The 13359-nt window shown below is 37.2% G+C and overlaps 1 protein-coding gene across 5 annotated transcripts in view; it reads right to left on the minus strand.

Moving 5' to 3' along the window:
- The window catches only part of ZNF385B (zinc finger protein 385B), a 436659-nt gene that overhangs the window by 311637 nt on the left and 111663 nt on the right, over positions 1–13359 (minus strand). The gene's annotated exons all lie outside the window — the stretch shown is intronic.

The raw sequence follows: 13359 nt of genomic DNA on the forward strand, positions 1-13359 counted from the left end.
CATCCAACCCACATGAATTGCCAGCTGCCTGCAGCTGCGTGACTGACCTCCAGTGAGTCCTGGACGAGAACCACCTAGCTGACACCAGCCTCAATCTCCGACCCACAGAATCATGATTAAAATTTAAAAATGTAAAAAAATATTCTAAAGGCTTCTGCCAACTTTCGCAAATTCTCTGGTCTTTCTAATCCCGTCACTCAGTTTCAGGCACGTCTCAGCTCTTTAGGCATGTAAAGCTTTTTCTCAATTTAAGATTTTAAACATTCTCTTTACTCCCTTTGAACTACTTTTCTCCACTCTCTTTGCTTGATTAACTCCTGTTTAGTCTAAAAAGATTAACCTTAAATGAGATTAGAAATTTGGAATAAATTGAAGGTGGGAGAGAAAATGGACATTTTAGTTAGTATACAACTGGAAAAAATCAAACACTGATAATAAGGAAAAAATCCTGAATTCTTTTCAATTTTACTTTGTGAAGAATTTGTTGTAAAAAAATTGAGAGGTAATGTAGAGAGAGACATGGATCTTAGAGTTTGAATTTTTTTGTGTGGCCTTAGGAAAGGGCTCCAAATCTCTCCTACTCTTGGTGTCTTTATCTATAATGTGAGGATAGTCATACATATCCTGTTGAGTTTTGAGGCCTAAAGCCATTATTTCAATCTTTTCATGATAACTTCTATCTCCAGTGCACCTCAGATCAAGTGCAGATGTGTCTCTCTTGCCACAATTCAGCAGAACCTCCGTGCTCTTGGCCTGATCTCACATGTACCATCCATTGCCAAAGGCAGGATCACAGGTCACCCCCTAAGAGAGAATCCCTTGCCATTCTGAGGAAATATGGATCCTTAAAGCCCCAGAATAAAATTAATCCTTACCCCCATAATCCTTGGGGCAGTTTGATTCTCCATGACAGATACATACCTTTCCTAAGGACACAAGGAGAATAAAATGTAAAGTTAATGTTTATTATTTTATCTGGTGATTTACCTGCTTCTGATTGGAAGGGAGAGAATCATGTATCAGTGAATGAGATGTGGGGAAGTCCTCTGAACAGTAAAAGCCAGACTTACCACATTAACATGCTACAGCCACAGAGAACTGAAGGCCCCTGTTTTCTGACTCAACCTGCACATCGGGTACATTCTCTGTGCAGAAGTAACCTATAAGCACACACCAGGCAAATTCTGTCCCTCCCAACTGATGTCCATAGATGGGAGGCAAGAACACCATGGTGAGGAATCAGGCTGCAGAACTAGGTTGCCATGTTCCAAATCCTAGCCTTGCCTCTTTCAGCTACTACCTAACCTCTTTATTCCTTATTCACATTGTCCGTTATAATAATAATACCTTCCTCGCAAATCTGTTGAGAGGCTTCAAATGAGATAACCTCCACAGCACCATACCTGGCACAAGGTAAGGCTACATTCACTCACATAACCACAGCCTTTCAGTCTACCTTCACTGTTTTTATGATACTGTAGGGGGTGCAGAGTTGCTTAGAAAGCTCTCAGTGAGGGGTGGGGATTGGTTGATGGGGTTGGGTGGCTATATCATTCTATTTCCATGACATCATCCCTGTTTTTCCATGGGTCAGTGGATGCCCCAGAGGAAGACAAAGAACATGAGGTCACCTTTCCCTTCCCTGACCATTTCCCAATTACACATTTATTTATAGTAAGAAGTTCCTGGGACTTCCTTGGTGGCGCAGTGGTTAAGAATCCACCTGCCAATGCAGGGGACACGGGTTCGAGCCCTGGTCCGGGAAGATCCCACATGCTGTGGAGCAACTAAGCCCATGTGCCACAACTGCTGAGTCTGTGTGCTGCAACTACTGAAGCCCACGCACCTGGAGCCCGTGCTCCGCAACGTGAAGCCACCGCGATGAGAAGCCTGCACACCGCAATGAAGAGTAGCCCCCACTCGCTGCAACCAGAGAAAGCCCACACACAGCAACGAAGACCCAATGCAGCCAAAAATAAATAAATAAAATTAATTAGTTAAAAAAAAACTTTGATGCTAAAATAAAGAAAGAAAGCAGCTCCTTTTCTGGGTATAAATCCTCCTCCATTGGGTTAGTGTTGTCAAAGTGTGATTTTTGGACTAGGAGCTTCCACATCATCTGGGAACTTGTTAGAAATACAACTTCTCAGGCTTCACCTCCTGGCCTACTGAATCAGAAACTATGAAAATGGAGCCCAGCACTTTGCTATTTTAACACACCCTCCAGGTGATTCTGATGCATGCTAAATTTTGAGAACCACTGGGTTGAATTATCAGTCATTAATGCATCCAATTTCTCTAAATTTCTTAAGTTCAGATCCATCTCAGAGAATGAGAATGGTGATTGGGATAGGGATGGTGGAGAAATATTATAGCAATGGGCACTCAGGATAAAGAATAGGTCTCAGCCTATTCTTTATCCTGCAGGATGAGGGCAGGATGAGGGTCAGAGGTCAGGATGAGGGTCACTAGCCACTCTACAGAGAAAATAAATGTGGTCCATTTTGTCTGGAATTGGGAAGCTGTGTGTGGGTTATGGAAAGTAATCTCTGTGCAATTGGGAGGTATCCTGGGGATATAGTACCTAAGCTAGGATGTCTGGACTTGTTGGGGAAGCTTCTGGTTGATGAAAACCAGAGGGGATATAAAGAGAACTCAGGAGAGCTCTGAATCACAGCTGTCGCGGATTTTTTTTTTACATGTGTGTTTGAGCAGCTGTGTCTTTCCTCTGCCTCTGATCCCATGGGACAAGGATGACTCTTTTCCCTCTTCCAGCTCCTTTCTTTATACTTTGCCAAACGTTCCTCCTTTGCCCCCACTCATACTCATTCCAATAAGAATAAACTGTTTATAGTTTATCCCAACATGCATTTACATTGCTGTCCCCTCTACCTGGAATGTTGTTTTTCCTTGAATAACTTGAAACTCATTTTTTAAAATTCACTGCAAATATCACCTCCTCTAGGAAGCCTTCTCTGATCTTCATAAAGTTGACCATCCCTTTCTCTGTGCCACATTTACTTTATATGTAGATCATTGTTCTTAGCATATCACATTGTCATTCATTTATTTATATATCTGTACTCTCTCAACACTTAAGAAAAGAGATTGTATTTTATTAATCTCTGTAGACACTTGATAATTTTTACAAAGCAAAACTCCCAAATTTGTGCTCATTATCATATCTGATAATGCTACCAGAATATGGGTGTTTTAGGGGGTACCTTTATTATGAATTTTTAACTGAAATTTTTATTGAGATAATTAAAGATTCACATGCAGTTGTATGAAATAATACAGGGAGTTCCACTGAACACTGTCCATCTTCCACTGATGGTAACATTTTGTAAAATTATAGGATAGTATCACAACCAGGATGTTGACATGGATACAATCTACCAATCCTATGCAGATTTCCCCAGTTTTACTTGTATTCATGTGTACATGTGCGTGTGTATGTGTGTGTGTTTGTCACCTGTGTGGGTCGTGAATCCACCACCACAGGATCCCTCATGTTGACCTTTTATAATCACACCCACCTCCCTTCTGACACCTGCCCCCAGCCTTAACCCCCAGGAACCACCAATCTGTCCTCCATTTCTAAAATTTTGTCATTTCAAAATGTTGTACTAATGGACTCACAGTATGTAACTTTGCGGGATTGATTTTTTTCACTTAGCATAATTCCGTAGAGATTCATCCAAATTGTTGCGAGTATCAATAGTTCATTCCTTTTTATTATGGAGTACTATTCCATGGTAGGGATGTACCACACGTTAACAATTCACCCCCCCAAAAAATATGCAGGTCAAATACTGGAACCTTTGAATGTTACTGTATTTGGAAAAACGATCCTTACAGATGTGATTGAGTTAAGAATTTTGAGATGAAGAGATAATTTTGCATTATCCAGGGGTCCCTAAATCCAACTGCAAGTATCCTTATAAGAGAAAAGCAGAGGGAGGTTTGAAACAGACAGAAAAGAAGACACAGACACACAGAAGAGAAAGAGAAAGATGTGAAGACAGAAGCAGAGACTGAATTGATGCAGCCACCAGCCCAAGGCTGCGCGGGCAGCCAGCAGAAGATGGAAGAGACAAGAAATGGATCCTCCCTACGTATGGCCCATGGAGGGAGTACGCGTAGCCCTGCAAATTTCAGACTTATAGACCCCAGAACTTAAAGAGGATGAATTTCTATTGTTTTAGGCTGCCAAGTTTGTATTGTTATAGCAGCCTCAGAAAACTAATATAGAGTTGTTCATAGTTTTTGGCCATTACGAATAATGTTGCTATGAAATTCATATACAGGTTTTTGTGAGAATGTATGTTTTCATTTCTCTGGAATACATTCCCAAGAGTACAATTTCTGGGTTGAATAGTGATTTCATATTTTGTCTTATAAGAAACCTCTAAACTATTTTCTAGAAGGGGCTGTACCATTTTACATTTCCATTAGCAATGTACGTGTGATCCATTTACTCTTCAACCTTGTCACGTTTAGTGTTGTCACTATTTCTTCTTTTACCCATTCTGACAGGTATATTGTAAAACCTCATTGTGGTTTTATTTTGCATTTCCCTGATGACTAATGATGCTGAACATATTTTCATGCACTTATTTCTCATCTGTACATCCTCTTCAGTGAAATTTTTCTTCCTATCTTTTGCCCATTTTCTAATTGGATTTTTTTTTTTTTTACTGTTGAGTTTTGATAGTTTTTTATGTACTATAGATCTTTTGTTTGATATGTGGTTTGTAAACATTTTCTACCATCTGTAGCTTATATTTTCATTCTTTTCCCATGGTATTTTACAAAGCAAAAGTTCTTAATTTTGAATGAAGTGTAATTTATCAGTTTTCTTTTTATGGATCATGCTTTTGGTGTCAAGTCAGAACTCTTTGCCTAGCCCTAGGTCCCAGAGATTTTCTTCCATTTTTTCCCTAAAAGTTTTATATTTTTATGTTTTACATTTAAATACATGATCCATTTTGGTTAATTTTTGTATATGGTGTAAAATTTAGGTCAAAGGGTTTTTTTGGCGGGGGGAGGGTTGTTTTTATTTTTGCTATTGTTTTGTTTATAGATGTGCAATTGCTCCATCACCATTTGTTGAAAAGACTATTTTTTTTCACTGAACTGATTTTGAATTGTCAAGAGTCAATTGAGCATATTTGTGTGGATCTACAGTTCTGGATTCTGTAGTTTTTTCCATTGATCTATGTGTCTATACCGCCACAAAAAAACAAACAAACAAAAAACCCAACAGCTTTGGTTACTTCAGCTACATAGTAAGCCTTGATATTGGGTAGAGATTTTTCCTACTTTATTTCTTCTTTGTCAAGATTGTCTTAGCTGTAGGGCCTGTGTTTTTCTATATAATTTTAGATTAAGCTTGTCTATGTATACAATAAATCTTGCTAGGGTTTTGAAGGAATCACATGAAACCTATAGATCAATTTAGGGAGAACTGACATTTTAACTATGTTGAGTTTTCCAATTCATGAATATGGTATATTTCTCTATTCATTTATGTCTTCTTTGATTTCTTAACATTTTGTGATTTTCAGCATACAGATTCTGTACATGTTTTTTGTAGTATATATCTAAGTATTTCATTTTTGAGGGGTGATTATAAATGATATTGTGCTTTTAAGTTTCCATATGTTCTCTTTTAGTGATATATAAAGATATGCAACTGGTTTTTGTGAGTTCTCTATCCTGTAAACTTTCATAGATTCTTTGGGATTTATATATGGACCATCATGTTATCTGCAAAGAAAGAAGGTTTTATTTCTTCCTTTACAATCTGTATGCCTTTTATTTATTTATTCTTACCTTATTATGGTGCCTACAATTTCCAGCATTATGTTAAATTAGAGAGGTGAGAGTGGACAACTTACCTTGCTCTTGATCTCAGGGAAAAGCAGTCTTTCACCATTAAAAATGATGTTATAGACTTTTTTGTAGATGTTCTTTATTAAATTGAGGCAATTCCCCTCTATTTCTAACTTGCTGAGAGTTTTTATCAAAAATGAGTATTGGGCACTACCAAACGTAAAATAGCTAGCTAGTGGGAAGCAGCCGCATAGCACAGGGAGATCAGCTCGGTGCTTTGTGACCACCTAGAGGGGTGGGATAGTGAGGGCGGGAGGGAGGGAAATGCAAGAGGGAAGAGATATGGGAACATATGTATATGTATAACTGATTCACTTTGTTATAAAGCAGAAACTAACACACCATTGTAAAGCAAGTATACTCCAATAAAGATGTTAAAAAAAAATGAGTACTGGGTTTTCTCAAATGCTTTTACGGCAACAATTGATATGATCATATGATTTTCTTCTTTAGCTGTTGACATGGTATTTTATATTTATTGGTTTTCAAATGTTGAACCAGTCTTGCAAATCTGGAATAAATCCCATTTGATCATGGTGTATAATTATTTTTATACATTGGTGGATTCGGTTTGTTGATATTTTGTTGAGAATTTTTTAGTCTAAGTTCATGAGAGATATTAGTCTGTAGTTTCCTTTTTTTAAATTTTTGATTTATCTGCTTTTGGTATCAGGGTAACACTGACCTCATAAAATAAATTGGGAAGTGTTTCCTCCTCTTCTATTTTCTGAAAGAAATTGTGTAAAATTGATGTTCTTTAAATGCTTGATACAGTTTTCCAGTAAAACCATGTAGATCTAGAAATTTCTTTGGGGGTGCTTTGTAATTACGAATTCAACTTATATGATCATTATAGATTGTTTTATCTTGGTTGCATTTGGTAGTTTATGGTTTCTGAAGAACTGGTTCATTTTTCTAAGTTATCAAATTTCTGAACATAAGTTTTCTATACTATTTGCTTATTATATTTTTAATTGCTGCAAATTCTGTAGTTATATCATCTATTCCATCTGTGCCTTTGTTCTTTTTCATCTTTGTCAGTCTTACTAGAGGCTTGTAAATTTCATTGATCTTTTTCAAAGAGCCAATTTTCTATTTGTTTCCTGTGGTTCTCATTTCTCTGTTTCTCTTTTCTTGTCATCACATGGGTTACTTGAACGTTTTTTTAGGACTCCATCTTGATTTATTTATATTCTCTTTGATTGTATTGCTTTCTATTGTTTTCAGAGTGGTTGATATGGGTATTACAATATACATACTTATGGCATTCTACTGGTATCATCATTTAGCTACTTCAAATTAAGTACAGAAAGCTTACTTCCATTTAGGTCCATTTAACTTCCATTTTTAATTATTATTATTTTGAGTATCATATGGTTAAATTTCATTTCAATCATCAAATATGTTTTATAAAATTTATGAGGAAAAGGATTGTGTGGGGACTAATTTTACATGTCAACTTGACTGGGCTACAGGATGCCCAGATATTTGGTCAAACACTATTCTGGGTGTTTCTCTGAGTTTGTTTTTGGATAAATTTCACATTTGTGTGTGTGTAGATTTTATTCTGAAAGCAATGAGGAACACTGAAACATTTTGAACAAGAATTATATGAACAATCTTGCATGACAGAATGTATTTCCTTGCAGCACTGCACAGTCAGTGTTTACCAGGATGACAGGAAAATCACAGTCATGGTAATAAGGAGGGCCTAGGAGATGTGCTGGGAAAAGTTAACAAATGAGAAATTTTCATTACAGGAGTGTCCTTAGGATGAACATACACACACATATATGTATGCATATATAACTATATAAATTCTTATTGATCTGTTACATACTCTTATGAAAATGATTTAATAATGCTATATCTACACAGTTCCATCACAATTTCAAACCTTCAGTAAAATACACTACCCACAAATCTACTGAGTTGATAAGCTTTTGGGGGTTATTAAAGAAGCCCACATTTGCATTAATATTAGGCAGAGAAAAGAGAACATAGGGAGCAGCTGAGAAAAAAAATTCCCCAAATTGAAAAAGAACACGGAATTAAAGTAAGATCTGTCCAATGGATTCTCTTTGAGAACTTACAGAAAGACCTAGAATTATGAATAAATGTGGAAGTGGTTCTCCAAACTTTGTTTTGTCTAAAGAATAAAGGAAATGGTATTTCAAAATGTTGGAGAACTTAAACACAAGAAAATTGGGGCTATATAATTTTTTAAAATAATCAATTATGTTCAAATTAAGGCTGTACTGAACACAATTTTTCAAAACTTTTTATTTAAGTATAGTTGATTTACAGTATCATGTAAGTGTCAGGTATACAGCATGGCGATTCAGTTATATATATAAAACTGAATATATATATGTGTATATATATATATATATATATATATATATATATACATATATATAAATCGCTGTGCTTTATACCTAAAACTTTTAGGTTGCTTCCATGTCTTGGCTATTGTAAACAATGCTGCAATGAACATTGGGGTGCACGTATCTTTTCAAATTACGGTTTTCTCCGGATATATGCCTATGAGGAGGATTGCAGGATCATATGGTAGCCCTATTTTTAGTTTTTTTAAGGAACCTCCATGCTGTTTTCCATAGTGGCTGCACCAATTTACATCCCACCAACAGTGTAGGAGGGTTCCTTTTTCTCCACACCCTCTCTAGCATTTATTATTTATAGACTTTTTGATGATGATCATTCTGACTGGTGTGAGGTGATACCTTCATTGTAGTTTTGATTTGCATTTCTCTAATAATTAAAGATGTTAAGCATCTTTTCATGTGTCTGTTGGCTGTCTGTATGTCTTCTTTGGAGAAATGTCTATTTAGGTCTTCTGCCCATTTTTTGATTGGGTTGTTTGTTTTTTTGATATTGAGCTGTATGAGCTGTTTATATATTTGGGAAATTAAGCCCATTGTTTGCAACCCATTCTGTATGTTGTCTCTTCATTTGGTTTACTGTTTCCTTTGCTGTGCAAAAGCATTTAAGTTTAATTAGGTCCCATTTGTTTATTTTTATTTCCATTACTCTAGGAGATGGATCCAAAATGATATTGCTGTGATTTATGTTGAATTTCACATTTGAATCTATAAACTCAGTAAAACAAATTCCTCTCTCTAATATGGATGGGCCTCATCCAGTCAGTTGCAGGCCTGAATAGGACAAAAGACTGGCCTTCCCCTGAATAAGAGGGAATTCCTCCTGCCTAACTGCCTTTGACATGGGCTATCAATTTTTTCCTGCCTTCCAATTTAAACTGAAACATCAGCTTTTCCTGGGTCTCAAGCCTGCCAGTCTTTGGACTGAAACTACACCATCAGCTCCCCTGGGTCTCTAGCTTTCTGACTGCAGATCTTGGGACTTGTCAGCCTCCATGATCATATGAACCAATTCCTTTAATAAATATTCTTATTATATATGTATATATACACCATACACACACATATATATGTATGTATGTGTGTGTGTGTGTATATATATATATATATATATATATCCTATTGCTTCTGTTTCTCTGGAGAACCCTTACTGATACAGTTTGTTCTATGATTCATTCTTTTATCATTTCCTCTCTATTTGAAAAGCTTCCTTTAGCCAATCTTTAAAAGTAAACTGCTAATGATAAATTCCTTTGTATCTTACAAAACTTCATCTGCATGAGAAGGATCCCTATTTAAGCTATTTAAGCTCTCTTTGCTTCCCCTCTGATTCTTTCTTCTGTAGCCCAGAGTGTTCTAAAATAGTTTTAGGTAAACTCTAAGAATCTTCTTGTTCTTCCAGAAGGAACACACTAAATTCTAAATTTAGTGAAAGAACTACCAATGTTTGGGGGTCAATCACCTCTTATTCAGAAAAATGGCTCAAGTCCCAACCACCACCCTGTGGACCCCACTCCTACCCTGCCAACCCCAAAACCATAATAAGACTGACAGAGAGGAGGGGAAGTTCCCTCTGAAATGAAGTTCTTGGAAGGTTATGTCTACTACCACATCTTTTCTCCTTTGGGAAGGAGATGTGCTGCTATTTTTCCTCCCTGTATTAATCTGCTAGGGCTATTGTAACAAAGTACCACAAACTGGGTGGCTGAACAATAAAAACTTATCATCTCACAGTTCTGGAGGCTAGAAGTCCAAAATCAAGGTAGTGTACGGTGGGTTCTTTCTGAGGGTTCTAAGGGAAGGATCAGTTCCAGGGCTCTCTCAGCTTGAAGACAATTATCTTCCCCCTGTGTTTTCACATCATCTTCCCTATGTGTGCATCTGTCTCTATGTCTAGATTTCCCCTTTTTATAAGGACACCAGTCATATTGGATTAGAGTCAACCCTAACGGCCTCATTTTAATTGTATTTCCTCTGTAAGACTCTATCTCCAAATAAGGTCACATTCTGAAGTACTGGGGATTAGGACTCTAATATATCTTTTTTGGGGGAGGGGGGATAAGTCCCTAAAGCCAAGTGATGGGCAAGAAAGGGAGATAGGCATTTTGTTCCCTGATTAAGTACCTGCTTTGTCAGTGGACCTGCCAGCCTCCTCTGTGCTACCTGAGCAGGCAAGAGAAATGTGGAGAGAAGGCCCCTACTGCCACCTACTGCACCTCTACCTGCCTGGGCCCCAGCAGCTCTAGGTTTTCTTTTTTTTCTTTCTTTTTTTTTTTTTTTTTTTTTGTGGTACGCGGGCCTCTCACTGTTGTGGCCTCTCCCGTTGCGGAGCACAGGCTCTGGACGCGCAGGCTCAGCAGCCATGGCTCACGGGCCCAGCCGCTCCGCGGCATGTGGGATCTTCCCGGACGGGGGCACGAACCCGTGTCCCCTGCATAGGCAGGCGGATTCTCAACCACTGCGCCACCAGGGAAGCCCAGCTCTAGGTTTTCAAGAGGAATGTTAGTTGTGAGATGGATTCTGCACATGGTCTCAAGCCTCAAGAGTTGATACACAGATGAAAGAAGAGGAAGATGCAGCTAAATCTCAGGGACTCCCAATGTCTAAGGGACCATTTGAGGGGAGCTCTTCATCCATAAGGTCTGTTAAGAGCATCTGTGACCCACAGAGACAACCAGAATAGTAATTACCTACCAAGAATAGCATGACAACTTTGTCAAGGCTGTAAGGTAAGGACACCTCCACCCCTCCGTCCCTCCATGGTTTCCCACCACCTGGGCAGAAGGGCAGGCAGAGGAAGGGGTGGCGGGAGAGCCGATTGTGCCCCACCTTCCACTCTAAATGTGAGTCCATCTAGCCAAATCTTAATTTCGCTATGAAATGGATGTTTTTATAAGTAGAACTGTCTTCTAAATCAAAGAGTCCCTCTGAATATACACATGTGAAAAGTTATGGTCTGAGAAGGTGTTTAACGGAGCTGCTACCCAGTAGGAAATAGATATTCGATTGATCAAAACTGAGGAAAGTGACTGGAAACAAATAAAACCATGTCAGGCTGACTCCTCATCGAGTTGAGACTCTAAACAGTAGATAATAAACAGTAATAATAATTATAATAATAATTATTATTATTATTTTATTTTATTTTACAGTAGATAATGTGTGCACATGTGCACATAACAGGACTAAGGTATATTCCACTCTAGTTCCTGCTGTTTCGTTTAGCATGATCCCACAGGCAGTTTTACCTTTCATTAGGTATTCTTCAGAAATACAATTTTTAATGACTATGGTTTCTATCATTCATCTTATAAATGTACTATAACGTATTTAACTTTTCTCCTATTGGATATTCAGGATACAGCTAATATTTTGGAATTATAAATCATGTCATAATCATCTTTGTACATACATCTATGTCCAGTTTCTATTTCAAAGAGGGAACATTATTATACCTACTTTTTTTTCAGATGGGAGGATTATGCTAACCAGTTTCAGAGGTTAAGTGACTTGCCTTCATCATATGTTACACCCAAATCTTCTGAGAATGAATCACTGACTATATTATCAGCATATGAAAACTGTCCTTTGTGCCTAATATAAAACTTGAAAATCTGTCTCATTTTCTTACGCATTTTCCTATATATTAATATATTGTGTTATACTAGTTGATGAGCTATGTTTTATTTATAGAATATATCTATAATATTCTGTGTATGTCTTAGCTAAATATATTTTGTATCAGCTAGCTAATTTCATTAGTATGGGAGAAAAATGGAGAAATTCATGAATTGGAGCTTTACATATCTGTTTTCAAAACCCATCAGAGAAAGGTAGTTTGCCGTGATAAAAACCATTTGTGACCACAAATATATTATAGCATATTGGTTTGAATTTAACCTGAGTTTATTGCATGGTAGAAAACAGCAGCAAATTAGTGATGAAGAATTACGGCTTCACTATTAATTAAATATGGTTGGAACTCTGATCTGCCATTTCCACGCTGTATGAACCTGGACAAATTTTATCTCTGTGCCTCTGTTCCTATTCTGTAAATTAGGAATAATCTTAGTACCTACCTCAGGGTTCATGAGAAGATTAAACGAGAAAATTCCTATAAAGCTCTTAGGACAAAATATGTCCCATAGAAAATGTTCAGTTAATGTTAGCTACTAACATTACCTCTTTTAGAAACCACAGGTTAACCTCAATTTAAACATAGATATTTGGATTCTAACAAATGTAATTCAAACTTTTACTCAGGGCTATTTGCTCTCTGATTTAGATATAAGACAGTCATCAGTTTTTACTCTAACACCAACTATATTTTTAATATGTAAATACACATACATTAACGGATTTGTGAATAACAAATGAATATATGATGATAACAATTATCATCATAATAAGTAAATACAAAACAAAAAAGTTATCTTTCACTATTGTAATAAGTGTGTATCTTATATCCTACAAGTTCCTTTAAGTTCTTTCATAGCATGGTAAGTACTGACTGAGGAAAATAATTCAATAAAATTAAATCATATACTGGGTAAAAAGTAATTAGGTTTAGCTTGAAATAGAAAAATTATTAATTTACAGCAAACACATACAAGCCATTTTTACCAGAGCTTAATAGGGATCATGGTATAACTTAACAAAACCAAAAACTATGCAACAGCACCAAGTGAAATTCCAACAAAGGGCTGCACCATGTCATCTCACTTCAAGTTGAAGGTTCATTACCAGAGCAAACACTTGCTAGAGAGGAATGTGGAGCTTTTCCTCACATTTAGGTGGAGGCTTATCCTGGCCTCCCAAGTAAACCTGTAGAGGAGGCCTACTTTTTGTAGAAATCTTCACCATGGAAAACAGTACATTTCACATTTTTCTTTAGTTGTGTCACAACTAACAGACCAAAGGCCAGCAATATGAAGGAGGCAGCATTGCCCAAGGATAAGATACAGGGTTTGCGAGACTGCTTAGAATTCAGGGCAGATGCAAGAATGAGAGAATCTCCAAGCTTCTGCCTCTATCCAGCCCACAGGAAAGGGTGAGAGGC

Source organism: Kogia breviceps, chromosome 2, assembly GCF_026419965.1.
Source record: "Kogia breviceps isolate mKogBre1 chromosome 2, mKogBre1 haplotype 1, whole genome shotgun sequence".
Taxonomy (NCBI): domain Eukaryota; kingdom Metazoa; phylum Chordata; class Mammalia; order Artiodactyla; family Physeteridae; genus Kogia; species Kogia breviceps.